This window comes from Heterodontus francisci, chromosome 36 (assembly GCF_036365525.1).
Source record: "Heterodontus francisci isolate sHetFra1 chromosome 36, sHetFra1.hap1, whole genome shotgun sequence".
Taxonomy (NCBI): Eukaryota; Metazoa; Chordata; class Chondrichthyes; order Heterodontiformes; family Heterodontidae; genus Heterodontus; species Heterodontus francisci.
Genome location: NC_090406.1, coordinates 46,454,532 through 46,469,480, shown reverse-complemented (window position 1 = coordinate 46,469,480; position 14,949 = coordinate 46,454,532).

Genomic DNA, 14,949 nt, shown 5'->3' with positions numbered 1-14,949 from the left:
AAGACTTGCATTTACAGAGCAACTTTCACAACCTTAGAACGGTCCAAAGCATTTTACAGCCAATGAAGTACTTTTGGAAGTGTAGTCAGCATTGTCATGTAGGAAATGTTGCAGCCAATTTGTGCACAGCAAGTTCCCACAAACAGTGTGATAATGACAAGATAATCCGCTTTCGTGATGTTGGCTAGGACACTGGGGATAACTCCCCTGCTCTTCTTTGAATAGTGCAATGGGATCTTTTACTTCCACCTGAGAGGGCAGACAGGGCCTCGGTCTCACCTTTACAAAGCCTTGGGGCTCTCCTGTCCCTGTGTGTCCACTCCTCCCCCGAATATGATCGCATTCCACCCCACCCCAAACATTTACTTGGCTGACAAGGACTATCCCTATTGCCACATCAGCCCCTCCCCATTCCACCAGCCCCACATTCATCTCTCACCTCGGGTTAAAATTGGGGCTCCCTTCTTGAAGGTTATATTGTGTTTGGTGTGTCAATGTTCGAGAGTTTGAGAGTGGGAATGGAATGGGGCCCAGAGTGGAGATCTTCAGCAATGTGTTTACACACCCGTGTATGGTTTGCCCACGAGCAATCACAATGTCAGAACTGATTTAATAATATCAACAAAGACTAAAAAGTCATGAATCTACTATGAATTATCCAAGGCCTTTTGAAATTCCATATATATTACATCTACTACATTACCCTTGTCTACTCTTTCTGTTACTTCTTCAAAGAATTCATGAATTTATGAGCCCATAATCCAGGCTGACACTTCAGTGCAGTACTGAGGCAGTGCTGCACTGTCAGAGGTGCCATCTTTCGGGTGAGATATTAAACCGAGACCTCGTCTGCCCTCTCAGAAGGACGTAAAAGATCCCATGGCATTATTTCAAAGGTACGGGAAGGCCACCCAGGTGTCCTGGCCAATGTTTATCTCCCAACCAACATCACTAAAACAGTTGATCTGGCCACCTATCATATTGCTGTTTGTGGGATCTTGCTGTCTGCAAAATTGACTGATTTTTCCAACATTACAACAGGGATCACACTTCAAAAATACTTCATTGGATGTAAAGTACATTTTGACATCCTGGCATATAAATGCAAGCCTTTCTTGCTTTAAACATAGATAGATACATTGATAATAAAGATTATGATAAAGCTGTGACTTTCACACATATCTGTGAGTTCGGGTAAATCCACCGCTACAAACAGAATACAAGAGGCAGCAGAGGTTTCAGCAGCAGATTAAATCCTGAGAGTTATTCAGAGTCACAGAACATTAATCATATCTCTGATCTGCGTCTGAATATTTTCATTCTCCCGCTCCCTGTCTCATGTATCTCGCCCACTCAGTTGGGTTAGGTTGCAAGACCCAGATTGCACAAAGCATTGCCTTTCTGAAAGACTGTTGTGGCTTTGTTCTCTATGTAAGTTATCAATAATACTGTCACTCCCAGTGACTCAGCTCTCGGGCTCCCAAAGCAGCCAATACCATGAGCTGTCTCAACCATAACCTTTGGGGGAGGCCGGGGGTAAATTATTATTTGTCAATTTTAATTTGTAAAGTAAATTTCAATGGGTTTTGTTGAAAGCAGCCACTCCTTCAATGGATGTCAGTGAGTACAAGATATAGATTAGATTAGATTAAAGATACAGCACTGAAACAGGCCCTTCGGCCCACCGAGTCTGTGCCGAACATCAACCACCCATTTATACTAATCCTACACTAATCCCATATTCCTACCAAACATCCCCACCTGTCCCTATGTTTCCCTACCACCTACCTATACTAGTGACAATTTATAATGGCCAATTTACCTATCAACCTGCAAGTCTTTTGGCTTGTGGGAGGAAACCGGAGCACCCGGAGAAAACCCACGCAGACACAGGGAGAACTTGCAAACTCCACACAGGCAGTACCCGGAATCGAACCCGGGTCCCTGGAGCTGTGAGGCTGCGGTGCTAACCACTGCGCCACTGTATATATATATATACTACAGACCCCGGGGTCCGACTGTACTGGGCACAGTCTGCAGACCCCAGGGACCGACATTACTGGGGACAGTCAGCAGACCCCAGGGTCCGACTGTACTGGGCACAGTCAGCAGACCCCGGGGTCCGACTGTACTGGGCACAGTCTGCAGACCCCAGGGTCCGACTGTACTGGGCACAGTCTGCAGACCCCAGGGTCCAACTGTACTGGGCACAGTCAGCAGACCCCAGGGTCCAACTGTACTGGGCACAGTCTGCAGACCCCAGGGTCCGACTGTACTGGACACAGATTATAGCCCCAGGTCTGACTGTGCCAGGATCGAGGCCCCAAGGGTCTCTGACTGTACTTTACATATATTAATGACCTAGACTTGAGTGTACAAAGCGCAATTTCAAAATTTGCGGATGCCACAAAACTTGGAAGTATTGTGAACAGTGAGTAGGATTGTGATGAACTTCAAGAGCACATAGACAGGCTGGTGGAATGGGTGGACAAGTGGCGGATGAAATTTAATGCAGAAATGTGTGAAGTGATTCATTTTAGTAGGAAGAATGAGGAGCGGCAATATAAATTAAAGGGTTCAATTCTAAAGGGGTTTCAGGAGCTGAGGGACCTGGGAGGTATATGCTCAAATCGTTGAAGGTGGTAGGACAGGTTGAGAAAGCGGTTAATAAAGCATACAGTATCCTGGGCTTTATAAATAGAGGCATAGAGTACAAAAACAAGGAAGTTATGATAAACCTTTATAAAACACTGGGTCGGACTTAACTCGAGTATTGTGTCCAGTTCTGGACACCACACTTTCGGAAGGATGTTAAGGCATTAGAGATGGCACAGAAAAGATTCACGAGAATGGTTTTCAGATATGTGGATAGATTGGAGAATCTGGATCTGTTCTCCTTGGAGACGTGAATATTAAGATGAGATTTGATAGAGGTGTTCAAAATCATGAAGGGTAAGTATAGAGTAGATAGGGAGTAACTGTTCCCATTGGATGAAGGATCCAGAACCAGAGGACACTGATATCAGGTGATTGACAAAAGAAGCAACAACAACATGAGGAAATTCCTTGTACACAGTGAGTGTTTAGGATCTGGAATGCTCTGCCTGAGTGTGTGCTGGAGGCAGTTTCAATTGAGGCCTTCAAAAGAGAACTGGATAACTATCTGAAGAGAAAAAATTTGCAGGGCTATGGGGAAAGGGTGGGGGATGGATCCAGCTAAGTTGCTCTTGCAGAGAGCTGGCATGGACATGATGGGCCGAATAGTCTCCTTCTGTGCTGTAACTATTCTATGATTCTAGTTTGGAGTGATATAGGGCTGAAGGCGATTCCAGAGATATGAAGAAGCTGGGCCATGGAGGGCTTTGAAAACAAGGCTGAGAATTTTTAAATCGAGGTGTTGCTGGGTGGGGAGTCAACGTAGGTCAGCGGTGATAGGCAATACTGCAGCCCTAGAGTGTCCGACTGTACAGGACAGGTATTGTAGTTCTTTCCTTCAACCCCAGTTTTGCTGTCCTGTTGGCTTATACTGCCGCTGTCAGTAGTGGTCGTGTGAACCATTTCAACATCTGTCTCAGTGCTCCTGGTGCTAAAATCCAATGGACAGGATATTATGGGCCTGTTATGTGCAACTTCCTAAGACCCAATGCGAGTACTGGTGGGTTTTCTAAGCACTTAGAATCATAGAATCATGGGATTTTAAAGTACAGAAAGAGGCCCTTTGGCCTGTCATCCCTGTGCTGGCTCTTTGAGAGAGCTGATCAGTTTAGTCCCATGCAAATTAGTTCTCTTCAAGTTCCTATGGAATCTGCTTCCACCATCCTTTTAGGCTGTGCGTTCCAGATCTTAACAACCCTCTATGAAGAAATGTCTCCACATTTCTCTAGTTCAATTATTTTAAATATTTGAGCTCAGGTTACTCATTTGCCAGAATCCTTTATAACTTTGAATACCTTTATTGGGTCACCCCTTAAACTCTGGGCTCTAAGGAGAGCAATCGCAGCTTCTCCAGGCTCTCCACATAACTGAAGTCTCTCATTCCTGGTATCATCCTGGTAAACTGCTTCTGTACCCTTTCCAAGGCCTTGACATCCTTCCTAAAATATGGCGCTCAGAATAGTCCTCTCTTGCTTCTTTTAACAGGCTAGGGTGCATTTCATCTGGCCCTGGTGATTTATCAACTTTCAAGGATGCTAGTCCCATTAATACTTCCTCTCTCCCTAGGTTTGTCACATCCGATAATTCACACTCCTCCTCCTTAACTACAATATCTGCATCGAGCCCCTCTTTTATGAAGACAGATGCAAAGTTTTCATTAAGAACAATACCAGCATCTTCTGCTCCTACACATAGGTTACCTTTTTGGTCTTTTATGGGCCCTACTCTCTCCTTAGTTATCCTCTTACTCTTAATGTATTGATAAAACATCTTTGGGATCACCTTGATTTTGCTTGCCAATATTCTTTCATGCCCTCTCTTTGCTTGCCTAATTTCCTTTTTGATTTCACCCCTCAACTTTCTATACTTCTCTCAGCTTTTTGTAGTATTGAGCTCTCGGTGTTGGACATAAGCTTTCCTTTTCTGTCTTATCTTACCCTGTCGCTCCTTGACATCCATGGGGCTCTAGATTTGGCCGTCTCACCCTTTTTCTTTATGGGAACATGTTTACTCTGCACCCCTTGAATCTCCCCTCTGGATGCCCCCCACTGTTCTGACACTGATTTACCTTCAAGTAGCTGTTTCCAGTCCACTTTTGTTAAATCACTCCTCACTTTAGTAAAATTGGCCTTGCCCCAATTGAGAACTCTAACTCCTGTTCTAACTCTGTCCTTTTCCATAATTATGCTGAAACTGACTGAATTATGATCACTATCACCAAAATACTCTCCCATTGCTACTCCTTCCACCTACCCATCTTCATTTCCTAAAACTTAGTCTAAAATTGCACCCTCTCTTGTTGGACTTGCTACATACTGGGCAAAAAAGTTCTCCTGAATGCACCTCAAGAATTCTGCTCCCTCAATTCCTTTCACACTAAAATTATCCCAATTAATATTGGGGTAATTAAAATCCCCTACTATTACTGCCATATTGTTCTTGCACTACTCAGAGATTTGCCTACATATCTGCTCTTCTATCTCCCTCTGACTGTTTGGGGGTCTATAGTACACTCCCAGCAGTGTAATTGTCCCTTTTTTGTTCCTCAGCTCAATCCATATGGCCTCATTTGATGAACCTTCCAACATATCATCTCTCCTCACAGCTGTAACAATTTCTTGACAAAATTGCCACTCCCCCTCCTTTCTTATCCCTCTCCCTATCATGACTGAAAACCTTAAAACCAAGAATGTTGAGCTGCTCGTCCTGTCCCTCCTTGAGCCATGTTTCTGTAATAGCTATGATATACTGTCACGTGTCTATCTGTGCCCTCAGCTCATCTGCTTTATTTGCTATACTCCTTGCATTGAAATAGATACCCCTGAGCATCACCAAACTTAAAAAAAAAATTTCTAAACCTTTGTTTCCTCTGTCTTCCAGAATCATCCATAAATTTTTTGCCTTACATTTTCATTTCTGAGTTTGTCCCAATTGAGGCTATCCTCAGGTCCCCATCCCCCTGCCAAACTAGTTTAAACCTTCCCCAACAGCACTAGCAAAATGTCCCACAAGGAACTCAGTTCTGGCTCTGTTCAGGTGCAACCCGTTCGGCCTGTATAGGTCCCATCTCTCCCAGAGCCAGTCCCAATGTCCCAGGAATGTAAAGCCCTCCCTCCTGCACCATCTTTCCAGCTATGCATTCATCTGTCTTATCCTTCTATTTCTATTCTCACTTACGCGTGGCACTGGCAGATGACTACTTTTGAGGTCCTGCTTGCTAACTTCTCACCTAGATTCTGAATGCAGGACCACGTCCCTCTTTCTATCATTGGTTCCGAAGTGGACCACGACTGCTGGCTCTTCACCCTCCCCCTTCAGGATGCTCTGCAGCCGCTCAGCGACATCCTTAACCCTGGCATCAGGGAGGCAACACACCATCCTGGATTCATGTCTGCGACCACAGAAACACCTGTCTATTCCCCTGACTATTGAATCACCTAGCACTATGGCTCTTCCAGCCTTCTCTGTACCCGCTGTGTAGCTGAGCCACCCGTGGTGCCATGGACCTGGCTCTGGCTGCACTCCCCAGGTGAAGCATTGCTGTCCTCAGCATTCAGAACTGAATATTTTTTGGAGAGTGAGATGCACTCAGGGGTCTCCTGCACTACTTGCCTGATTCTTTTTGACTGCCTGGTGGTCACCCATTCCCTCTCTCCCTGCATACTCTTAAGCTGTGGGTTGACCACATCTATAAACATGCTATCCATGTAGCTCTCATCCTCACGAATGTACTGCAGTGTCACCAGCTGCCACTCAAGTTCCAAAACCTGGAGCACAAGCTGCTGCGATTGACAACACTTCCTGCACAATTGGTTCTCCAGGATACAGGAAGCATCCTGGAGCTCCCACATAGCACAGAAGGTACACTCTCAAGGTTGAAGCACCCCTGCCATTCCTCTATTTATTAGTTGACCCTTTGCTACTGCTAAACAAAAAACCTTACCAATACTACAACACCTTAGAATTATTAATAAAACTTTATTAGTACTGATAAATCCTATTAAAAATCAATGCAGTTCACTAGTTAATATAAACCTTACACAAAAAACACTCACCAACTATTCACTTCTTCCTTATTCTTAATACTTAATTTATACTCTTTTTTTATTCTGCCAGTTGTTGAGACGCTATAACCCAGCTATTTATACACACACTCTAACAGTAATGCACTAACCCAGCTTTTTACTGATACTCCCGAACAGTAGTTACTCATCAACCAATCACCTTGCAGCTTTCCTGTGATGTCACTGTTCACTTTGTTTTCAAACTTTGGCAGCCCGTACTCCTGTCCCCTCCGCTCTCACTGTTTTCCCCTCTCTGAGTGAACTCTCCCTCTCTCTCCCGGTCTCTTTATGCTCCGTTCCGCTCTCACTGTTTCCCGCTCTCTCTTGTTATACCAAGTTACCTCCATCCCTTTAATACCATGTGCTTCTATTTTCCAAATAATGTGGTACTTTATCAAATGCCTGTTGAAGCCCTGCCGGACAACATCGAGTGGTCTCCTCTACATTGGGGAGACCAAGCGCAGACTGGGTGACCGCTTTGCGGAACATCTCCACTCAGTCCGCAAGCAGGACCCTGAGCTTCCGGTTGCTTGCCATTTCAACACTCCCCCCTGCTCTCATGCTCACATCTCTGTCCTGGGATTGCTGCAGTGTTCCAGTGAACATCAACGCAAGCTCGAGGAACAGCATCTCATCTACCGATTAGGCACACTACAGCCTGCCGGACTGAACATTGAGTTCAATAATTTCAGAGCATGACAGCCCCCCATTTTACTTTCATTTTGAGTTATTTTTTTCTTCCTTTTTTTTACATTCTTTTTTACATTTTTTACAATCTTTTTTTGCATTTATTTCATTTCATCTTAGTTTGTTCAGTTTGCTTACCCACTGTTTTTTTCAGGTTTGCACTTGCTGCTGTTCAATATTCAGTGTATTCATACCTAATCCTGTACTAATGCTTTGTCTTTCAACACACCATTAACATATTGTTTGCCTTTGCTCCGTGACCTTTTGGTCAGCTATGTGGCCTGGTCCAATCTGCACCTTCTCCTTTGTTATCTCTTGCCCCACCCCCACCTCACTTGCTTATAATCTGTGACTTTTCTAATATTTGTCAGTTTCGATGAAGGGTCACTGACCCGAAACGTTAACTCTGCTTCTCTTTCCACAGATGCTGCCAGACCTGCTGAGTGATTCCAGCATTTCTTGTTTATGATCGAGTAAACTATCTTCATCAACCCTTATTGTTACTTTATCAAAGAACAATCAGGTTAGTCAGACAAGATTTGCATATAACAAGTCCATGCTGGTGAACCCCATGCTTAACCACATGAGAATTAATTAATTTTTTCCATGACCTATTGCTGGTGGGGAAAGGCGGAGAGTTTCGGGGGGCAGAGCGGAAACAGAGGAGGTAATATGGGAGAATGTGCGGGAATGTCTGTTACTGGACTTTCACTAATATTAAATTGCTGTTATCCACAGTTTTACCTTCCCTGCATGCATTGGAAGAGATTGATTGCTTATCCTTAATGCGAGGTAATAACATTATATAGAGGCCAGTTGGTGCTGCAGTGCAGTATCAGTTCACCTTTGGGTCCTGTATTTGAATCCAGCGCTGACATAGTTCTTCTCTCTCTCTGCTGACGGTTAGACTCTGTAAACTTGCATGTCTCTAATCTCGTTGCCAGGGAACAAAGATTAACTGCATGATTACCAATTATTTGGCCTAAATTGACACTAACGGATTTGATTTCCTCCAGCAATGGTTTCTCTTCCCATTTCTGCATGGTTACCTCTGGAATCCCCCAAGGATCAATCCTTGGACCCCTCCTGGGCTGGATTTTTTGGTGCCATTGGGGCTCCTCGTGCCAGGCTTTTGAAGTGTAGTCACTGTTGTGATGTAGGAAACACGGCAGCCAATTTGCGCACAGCAAGCTCCCACAAACAGCAATGTGATAATGACCAGATAATCTGTTTTTGTGATGGTAATTGAGGGAAAAATATTGGCCAGGGATAACACCACTGCTTTTCTTTGATATAGTGCCATGGGATCTTCTACACCCACCTGAGAGAGCAGATAAGGCCTCAGTTTCACATCTCATCCAGAAGACAGCACAGCACTCCCTCAGTACTACACTGAAGCATCAACCTTGATTTTTGTGCTTAAGTCCTGTAGTTAGTCTTGAACCCAGAACCTTCAAACTTAAAGACGAGTCCAACCAAATAAGCCACAGCTTACACACCTTGGTTTCATATCTGACCCTGAGATAAACTCTGCGCCATCACTAAAACCACCTATTTCCACTTTCATAACATCGCCCAACTCCATCCCTGTCTCAGCTCTTCTACTGCTGAACCTCTCATTCATGCCTTTCTTATGTCTAGACTTGATTATTATTACACTCTCTTGGCCAGCCTCCCATGTTCCACCCTCTGTAAACCTGAGGTCATCCAAAACTCTGCTGTCTGTGTCCTAACTCGCACCAATTCCCTTTCACCCATCATCTCTGTGCTCATTGATTTACATTGGCTCCTGCTTAAGCTGTTTCCAGCTAACTACTATGTTCTCATTGGCCTCCTGATAGTGATTATCACTGCTCTGTAAATCTCTTCCCTAGGATAAATACTACTTGTTTATTAAAGACTTAAACTTAGCCTTAGTTCTTCTTCTTTGGGCAGAGGACAAATTGTTCATTTCCCTCTTTGTGAATACTTTGAGGCAGTAATCATTCAGGATATTTACTGTCTTGCCTTCATCCTCAGTTTCAAGTCAATTTGCACCTTTTAACATTCTCACCTCTACTCTTTGACAGTCTGCTATTTTGGCACAGAAAGAATTTATTGCTCTTATATTTGGATCTCTGCAACCCTGCTATTTTCTAGATTTCTCATTGTTCATTTTTGTTATCCTTTTTATGTGTTTCTGTACACTTCTATAATCATCCCATTAAGCCCTTTGCTTTTCTCCCTTCAGAAGTTGTAGAGGTCATTTCCCCTATCGCTATATTTGTTCATTAATCCAATTAAGGCCATGGTCCATGGTTGTTTAGTCTAAGCTTAGATATATACTTGTCCTGCAATTCCTACATATTCCATTAAAGTTGTTCCATTTTCTTCTACTGATTATTGATCAATATCCTGGGGGTTACCATTGACCAGAAACTCAATTACACCAGCCATATAAATACTGTGGCTGCAAGAGTACGTCAGAGACTGCGAATTCTGCGGCGAGTCCCAGAGCTTGTCCATCATCTACAAGGCACATGAAAGGAGTGTGATGGAATACTCTTCGGTGACCTGATGGGTGCATCTCCAACAACACCCAAGAAGCTCGTCACCATTCAGGATAAAGTAACCCACTTGATTGGCACCCCACCTTGAATATTCACTCCCTCCACTACCAGCACAGCATTTCCTAAACCCATGAACTCAACCACTTAGAAGGACAAGGGCAGCAGACATATGGGAACACCACCGCCATTTGCAAGTTCCCCTCCAAGTCACACACCACCTGACTTTGGAACTATATCGCCGTTGCTTCACCGTCACTGGGTCAAAATGCAAAATACCTAACTGCATTGTGGGAGGACCTTCTCCACATGGACTGCAGCAGTTTAAGAAAGTGGCTCACCAGCACCTTCTCAAGGGCAATTAGGGATGGCCAATAAATGCCGGCCTTGCCCATATCCCGAAAATAAATTTTTAAACATTCTCCTCCAACCCATTTGTGTTATTTCCTCCCTCAGCTAGTTGAATTGAACTTTTTAAAAATTAACTGCGGTGAAATTGAATTCTGCAGTGTCTGTTGTTTCGGCATTATCAGGCCTCTTAATCTACTGAAATAGCGTTTGTGATGTGTATGCACACTGTCCAAGGACGTGCACTTCAAGTCATATTTCTAAAGGGGTTTACATGCACATAATAGTGCTATATAAAGGGACCATGAACTACTTACAGGTTAGATGCTGGACTATTTCTTCTGGCTGTTGGTACAATTTTACATATTTTGAATGCTTTTCCAGACTTGTTACAGGTTTCAATAATCTACAGGCAATGGTCTGGCTGGTGCTGAAGTACTTATTGATGACTTAAAGATTTCAAAATATGGTTGACTTAGTAGGGCTTCATCTTGGCATTGAGCATGACTGGGAGAATAAGCAGAGGCCATGCAGAGCAGGACAATCTGCTAGAAGAGGGAGGAGCAGGAGGGGGAGAAGGGCTCTCAGCAGGAGGCCATATTTGCAGAGGACATTTAGAGAGCAATTCTCATACCTGAACTTCAGCGACAACCAATACTTCTGCTTCACGAAAAAGGTTGTCACTGAATTATGCCACGTGCTACAGCCAAACTCCAACCTCAGAACAGGGCAAGGACTGCATTGCCAGTGACTGTGAAGGTGACCTCTGAATTTTAATGCATCTGGCTCCTGCCAGGCTACTACTGAAGATATAAGCAACATCACTCAGATTGCAGTGCACTGCCACATGCGGGAGTCACTGAGGCTCTCTTTGCAAAGAGAGCCAAATTCAGTTTGTTCACTATGCCAGAGAGAAGCAGGTGGAGCAAGAATGAGGGTCTACAAGGATTGCAGGCTTCCCCATGGTTCAGGGTGCCCCTGACTGCATGCACATTGCTTTGTGGATTCCATATGTCAACACTGAAGTTCCTGAACTGAAGGTGATTCCATTCGCTCAATGTGCAGCTGGTGAGTGATCATAGACAGCACATCAAATAGGTCCATGCCTGGTATCCTGTCAGCCAGTTATAATTGGTTCATTCTGCAGCAGTCCTCTGTGCCAGCTGTATTTCAACTACCAGGGCAAACCAAAGGGTGGCTATTGGTTGACAAGGGTAATCCACTCATGACATGGGTCATGACTCTGGTCTGGAACCCATGCACACGTGCACAGCAGGCATAGAATGAAAGCTATGCTGCCACAAGGAACATTATAGAGCAGACCTTCAGCATTCTCAAGCAATGCATCCACTGCTGGGACCACTCTGGGGGACCCCTGCCATACTCATCTGAGCAGCTTTCAACGTTGGTCATGGTATACTGCTTTCTGTACAACCTGGTCATTATGAGGGAACAGCCCTTGCCACCACCTAAGAGGCGAGAAACTGAGGAGTAAGAACACGAGGAGGAGGAGGTAGAGGAGGAGGTGAAGGAAGATGAGGAAGAAGAGGAAGGGAGGCTAAAGCCTAGAAAGCCCCTTTCTGCTCAGCTCCACATGAACAAATAAACCCTGAGTGATACCTGTAAGTTCAACCCCAACTTACCAACAGCACTGCACTCCTTACCTTCCTTCTTTCACTGACCATCATATCATCCTATTGCCCACAATGCAAAAAAAAGCAACATAAAATTATAAATGCAGTCATGTCACAGTGCATACAAAAATAAACTAATCACCCTAGTGCATTCCCTTATTGCCTCTTCCATGTGCCTTTGCCTATCCTAGTGCTCCTATGGTCGATGGAAGGCTGCTGGCCTTCATTTCAGGAGACTGTGGGTGACCTTGAAGGGCGACTTTGAGCAGCTCTGGGTCTGTCTTCAGACTGCACCATCTCAGCATGGCGGCAACAGTCTGGCTGCCTGGCTAACAGGCAACAGCAAGGGCATAAGAGAGTGGCAGGGATGGGAGCACGAATGCTATCATTCTGAGAGAGGGCAGCAGGGTCATACTCCATGGAGCCACTGCCACTCCCCCTGGGTGCGGCTTCTGTGATCATAGTACTCTGTTGGAGAATGGATTGCTGGAGTGCTCTCATGCCCTGGAAGCCCCTTTGTACGCTAGTGTCCAGAGCCATGTGGCAGCAGTCTGAGCTTCCACTGCTGCACTCAGACGTTAGTGCATGTTGCTTTTACTGCAAGGGAAGCTGAAACATCAGCCAACAGATGCTGTATCATGGTTAACTCCACAGGTGTGTTGATGGTAGACAGTGGTGTTCCCCAAGGGTCAGTGCTAGGACCACTGCTTTTTTTGCTATATATAAATGACTTGGATCTTGGAATATAGAACAGAATCTCAAAATTTGCTGACGACAACAAATTTGGAGGTGTGGTAAACAGTGAGGATGATATAAACCGCCTGCAACAGGACATAGATAGGTTAGCAGAATGGGCAGAGAGGTGGCAGATGGAATTTAATACAGACAATTGTGAGATGATGCATTTTGGCAGAAGGAATATGGAGGGGCAATATATACTTAATGGCACAGTTCTAAAGAGTGTGTAGGAGCAGAGGGACCAGGGGGGGTGCATGTGCAAAGATCTTTGAAAGTGGCAGGACATATTAAGAGAGTGGTTAACAAAGCTTTTTAGGATCTTGGGCTTCATAAATAGAGGCATTGAGTACAAAAGCAGGGAAGTTATGCTGAACCTTTATAAAGCTCTGGTTCGGCCCCAACTCTCAACGGGAGTATTGCATCCAGTTCTGGTCACCACACTTCTGGAAGGATGTGAGGGTCCTTGAGAGGGTACCATTACCAGAATGGTTGCTGGATGGAGGACTTTAGTCCAAGGATAGGTTGGAAATGCTAGATTTGTTCTCCTTAGATCAAATGAGATTGAGGGGAGAGTTGGGATATGGCGAGTGGGCGGGAAAGTGGAGTTGAATCCTAAGATCAGCCATGATCATTTCGAATGGCAGAGCTGGGCCATATGGTCTACTCCTGCTCCTATTTCATGTATTCATGTGGAAATAGAAGTGTATAAGATTATGACAGGCTTAGCTAAGTTAGACAAGGAAAAACTGTTCCCATTAACAAATGGTACACGGACCAGGGGCCACATTGTAAGTTTTGGGCAAAAGATGCAGGGGGAATATGAGGAAGCACTTTTTTATGCAGTGGGTGGTAATGACCTGGAACTCACTGCCCACAAGGGTGGTGGAAGCGGAGACGATTAATGACTTCAAGAGGAAGTTGGATGACCACCTGAGAGAAATAGATTTGCAGGGCCACGGGGATCGAGCGGGTGAGTGGGACTGACTGCATAGATCTGTGGAGAGCCGGCATGTACTCGATGGGCCAAATGGACTCCTTCTGTGCCATAAATGACTCTATGACTCTAGAAATGCCCTTCTTAGAGCTCATGCTGTTAGAGATGTTGTTACATAATTAGAAGCCACTCTTGTTCTGGCAGCTGTTGCCAGGGTATTCCCGCTTCTCAGTCCCTCTTATGTCAGAGCTGGACTCATGTTGTGGTACCTCCCCCTTACAGGACTCGCCCAAACCAGATGTGAGAAACAGGCCACTAGGATGATGCAGTTAAAAACAAATAATCACGAGAAACAGCTTTAGCGAATCTTGGCAATGCTGATGGCAATGACTCATCCTCACATCTGCCAACTCAAGCTGCACTTAATATACATGTAGTGTCAGTTCCAAGTGGTATTACTTGGCAAGGACATTAGTGCTGTAGTGTAATAACAGCGTGAATCGTGAATGAGGGCTGAACTATCAGTGCCCCTGAAGGATGGAGCATCACCTGGCTTTGTCCCAGAGTCAGGTCGGACTCAAACTTCCCATTTAAACTTGTAAGGGTGAAGATATTCTGACAGATTTCGACTGCCACTTTGGACCTGGGCCCATTCTTTCTCCTTCTTTTATCCCTTGGTTCCTTGTCTTCTGTCCCTTGACTTCCTGCCACCCAGTCATGCCACCTTTCATTTCTCCCCTCTACAGCACTTAGTCCCCAAGTCCCTACCTCATGCCATCACTCCTGCTCTGCCCTCCTACTCTCTATCCTCTATGGATAAGCACACACCATCCTCTGTGCCTCTCTCAGAATTCTTTGAAGGGCTCACTGAGGTATGCATCAGTGCCGCCTTACGAGCAGCAACCCCAAACTGTCCATCCTCCTCTCCTGCCAAACTTCCCACCCAGCATGCAATTGACCTTTCCATCTCATGTGGTCTCTATGCTCCCACTGTCTCAATCACAGGCAAAGCCATTTCCGACTGCTTCCTCATATCCCTCACCACCCCCGCCCCATCCCCCCCAACCCCCACAACCCCCAACTCCAGGTAGTGGCAATGACACTGAATTCGTGATCCAGAGACCCAGGGTAATGCCCTGGGGACATGGGTTCAGGCAGCTGGTGGAATTTAAATTCAATTAATTAATAAAAATCTGGAATTGGAAGCTAGCTGGTGCCATGAAACTATCACCATTTGTTGTGAAAACCCATCTGGTTCGATAATGTCCTTACCTGGTCTGGCCGACATGTGACTCCAAACCCACAGCAATATGGTTGACTCTTAACTGCCCTCTGAAATGGCC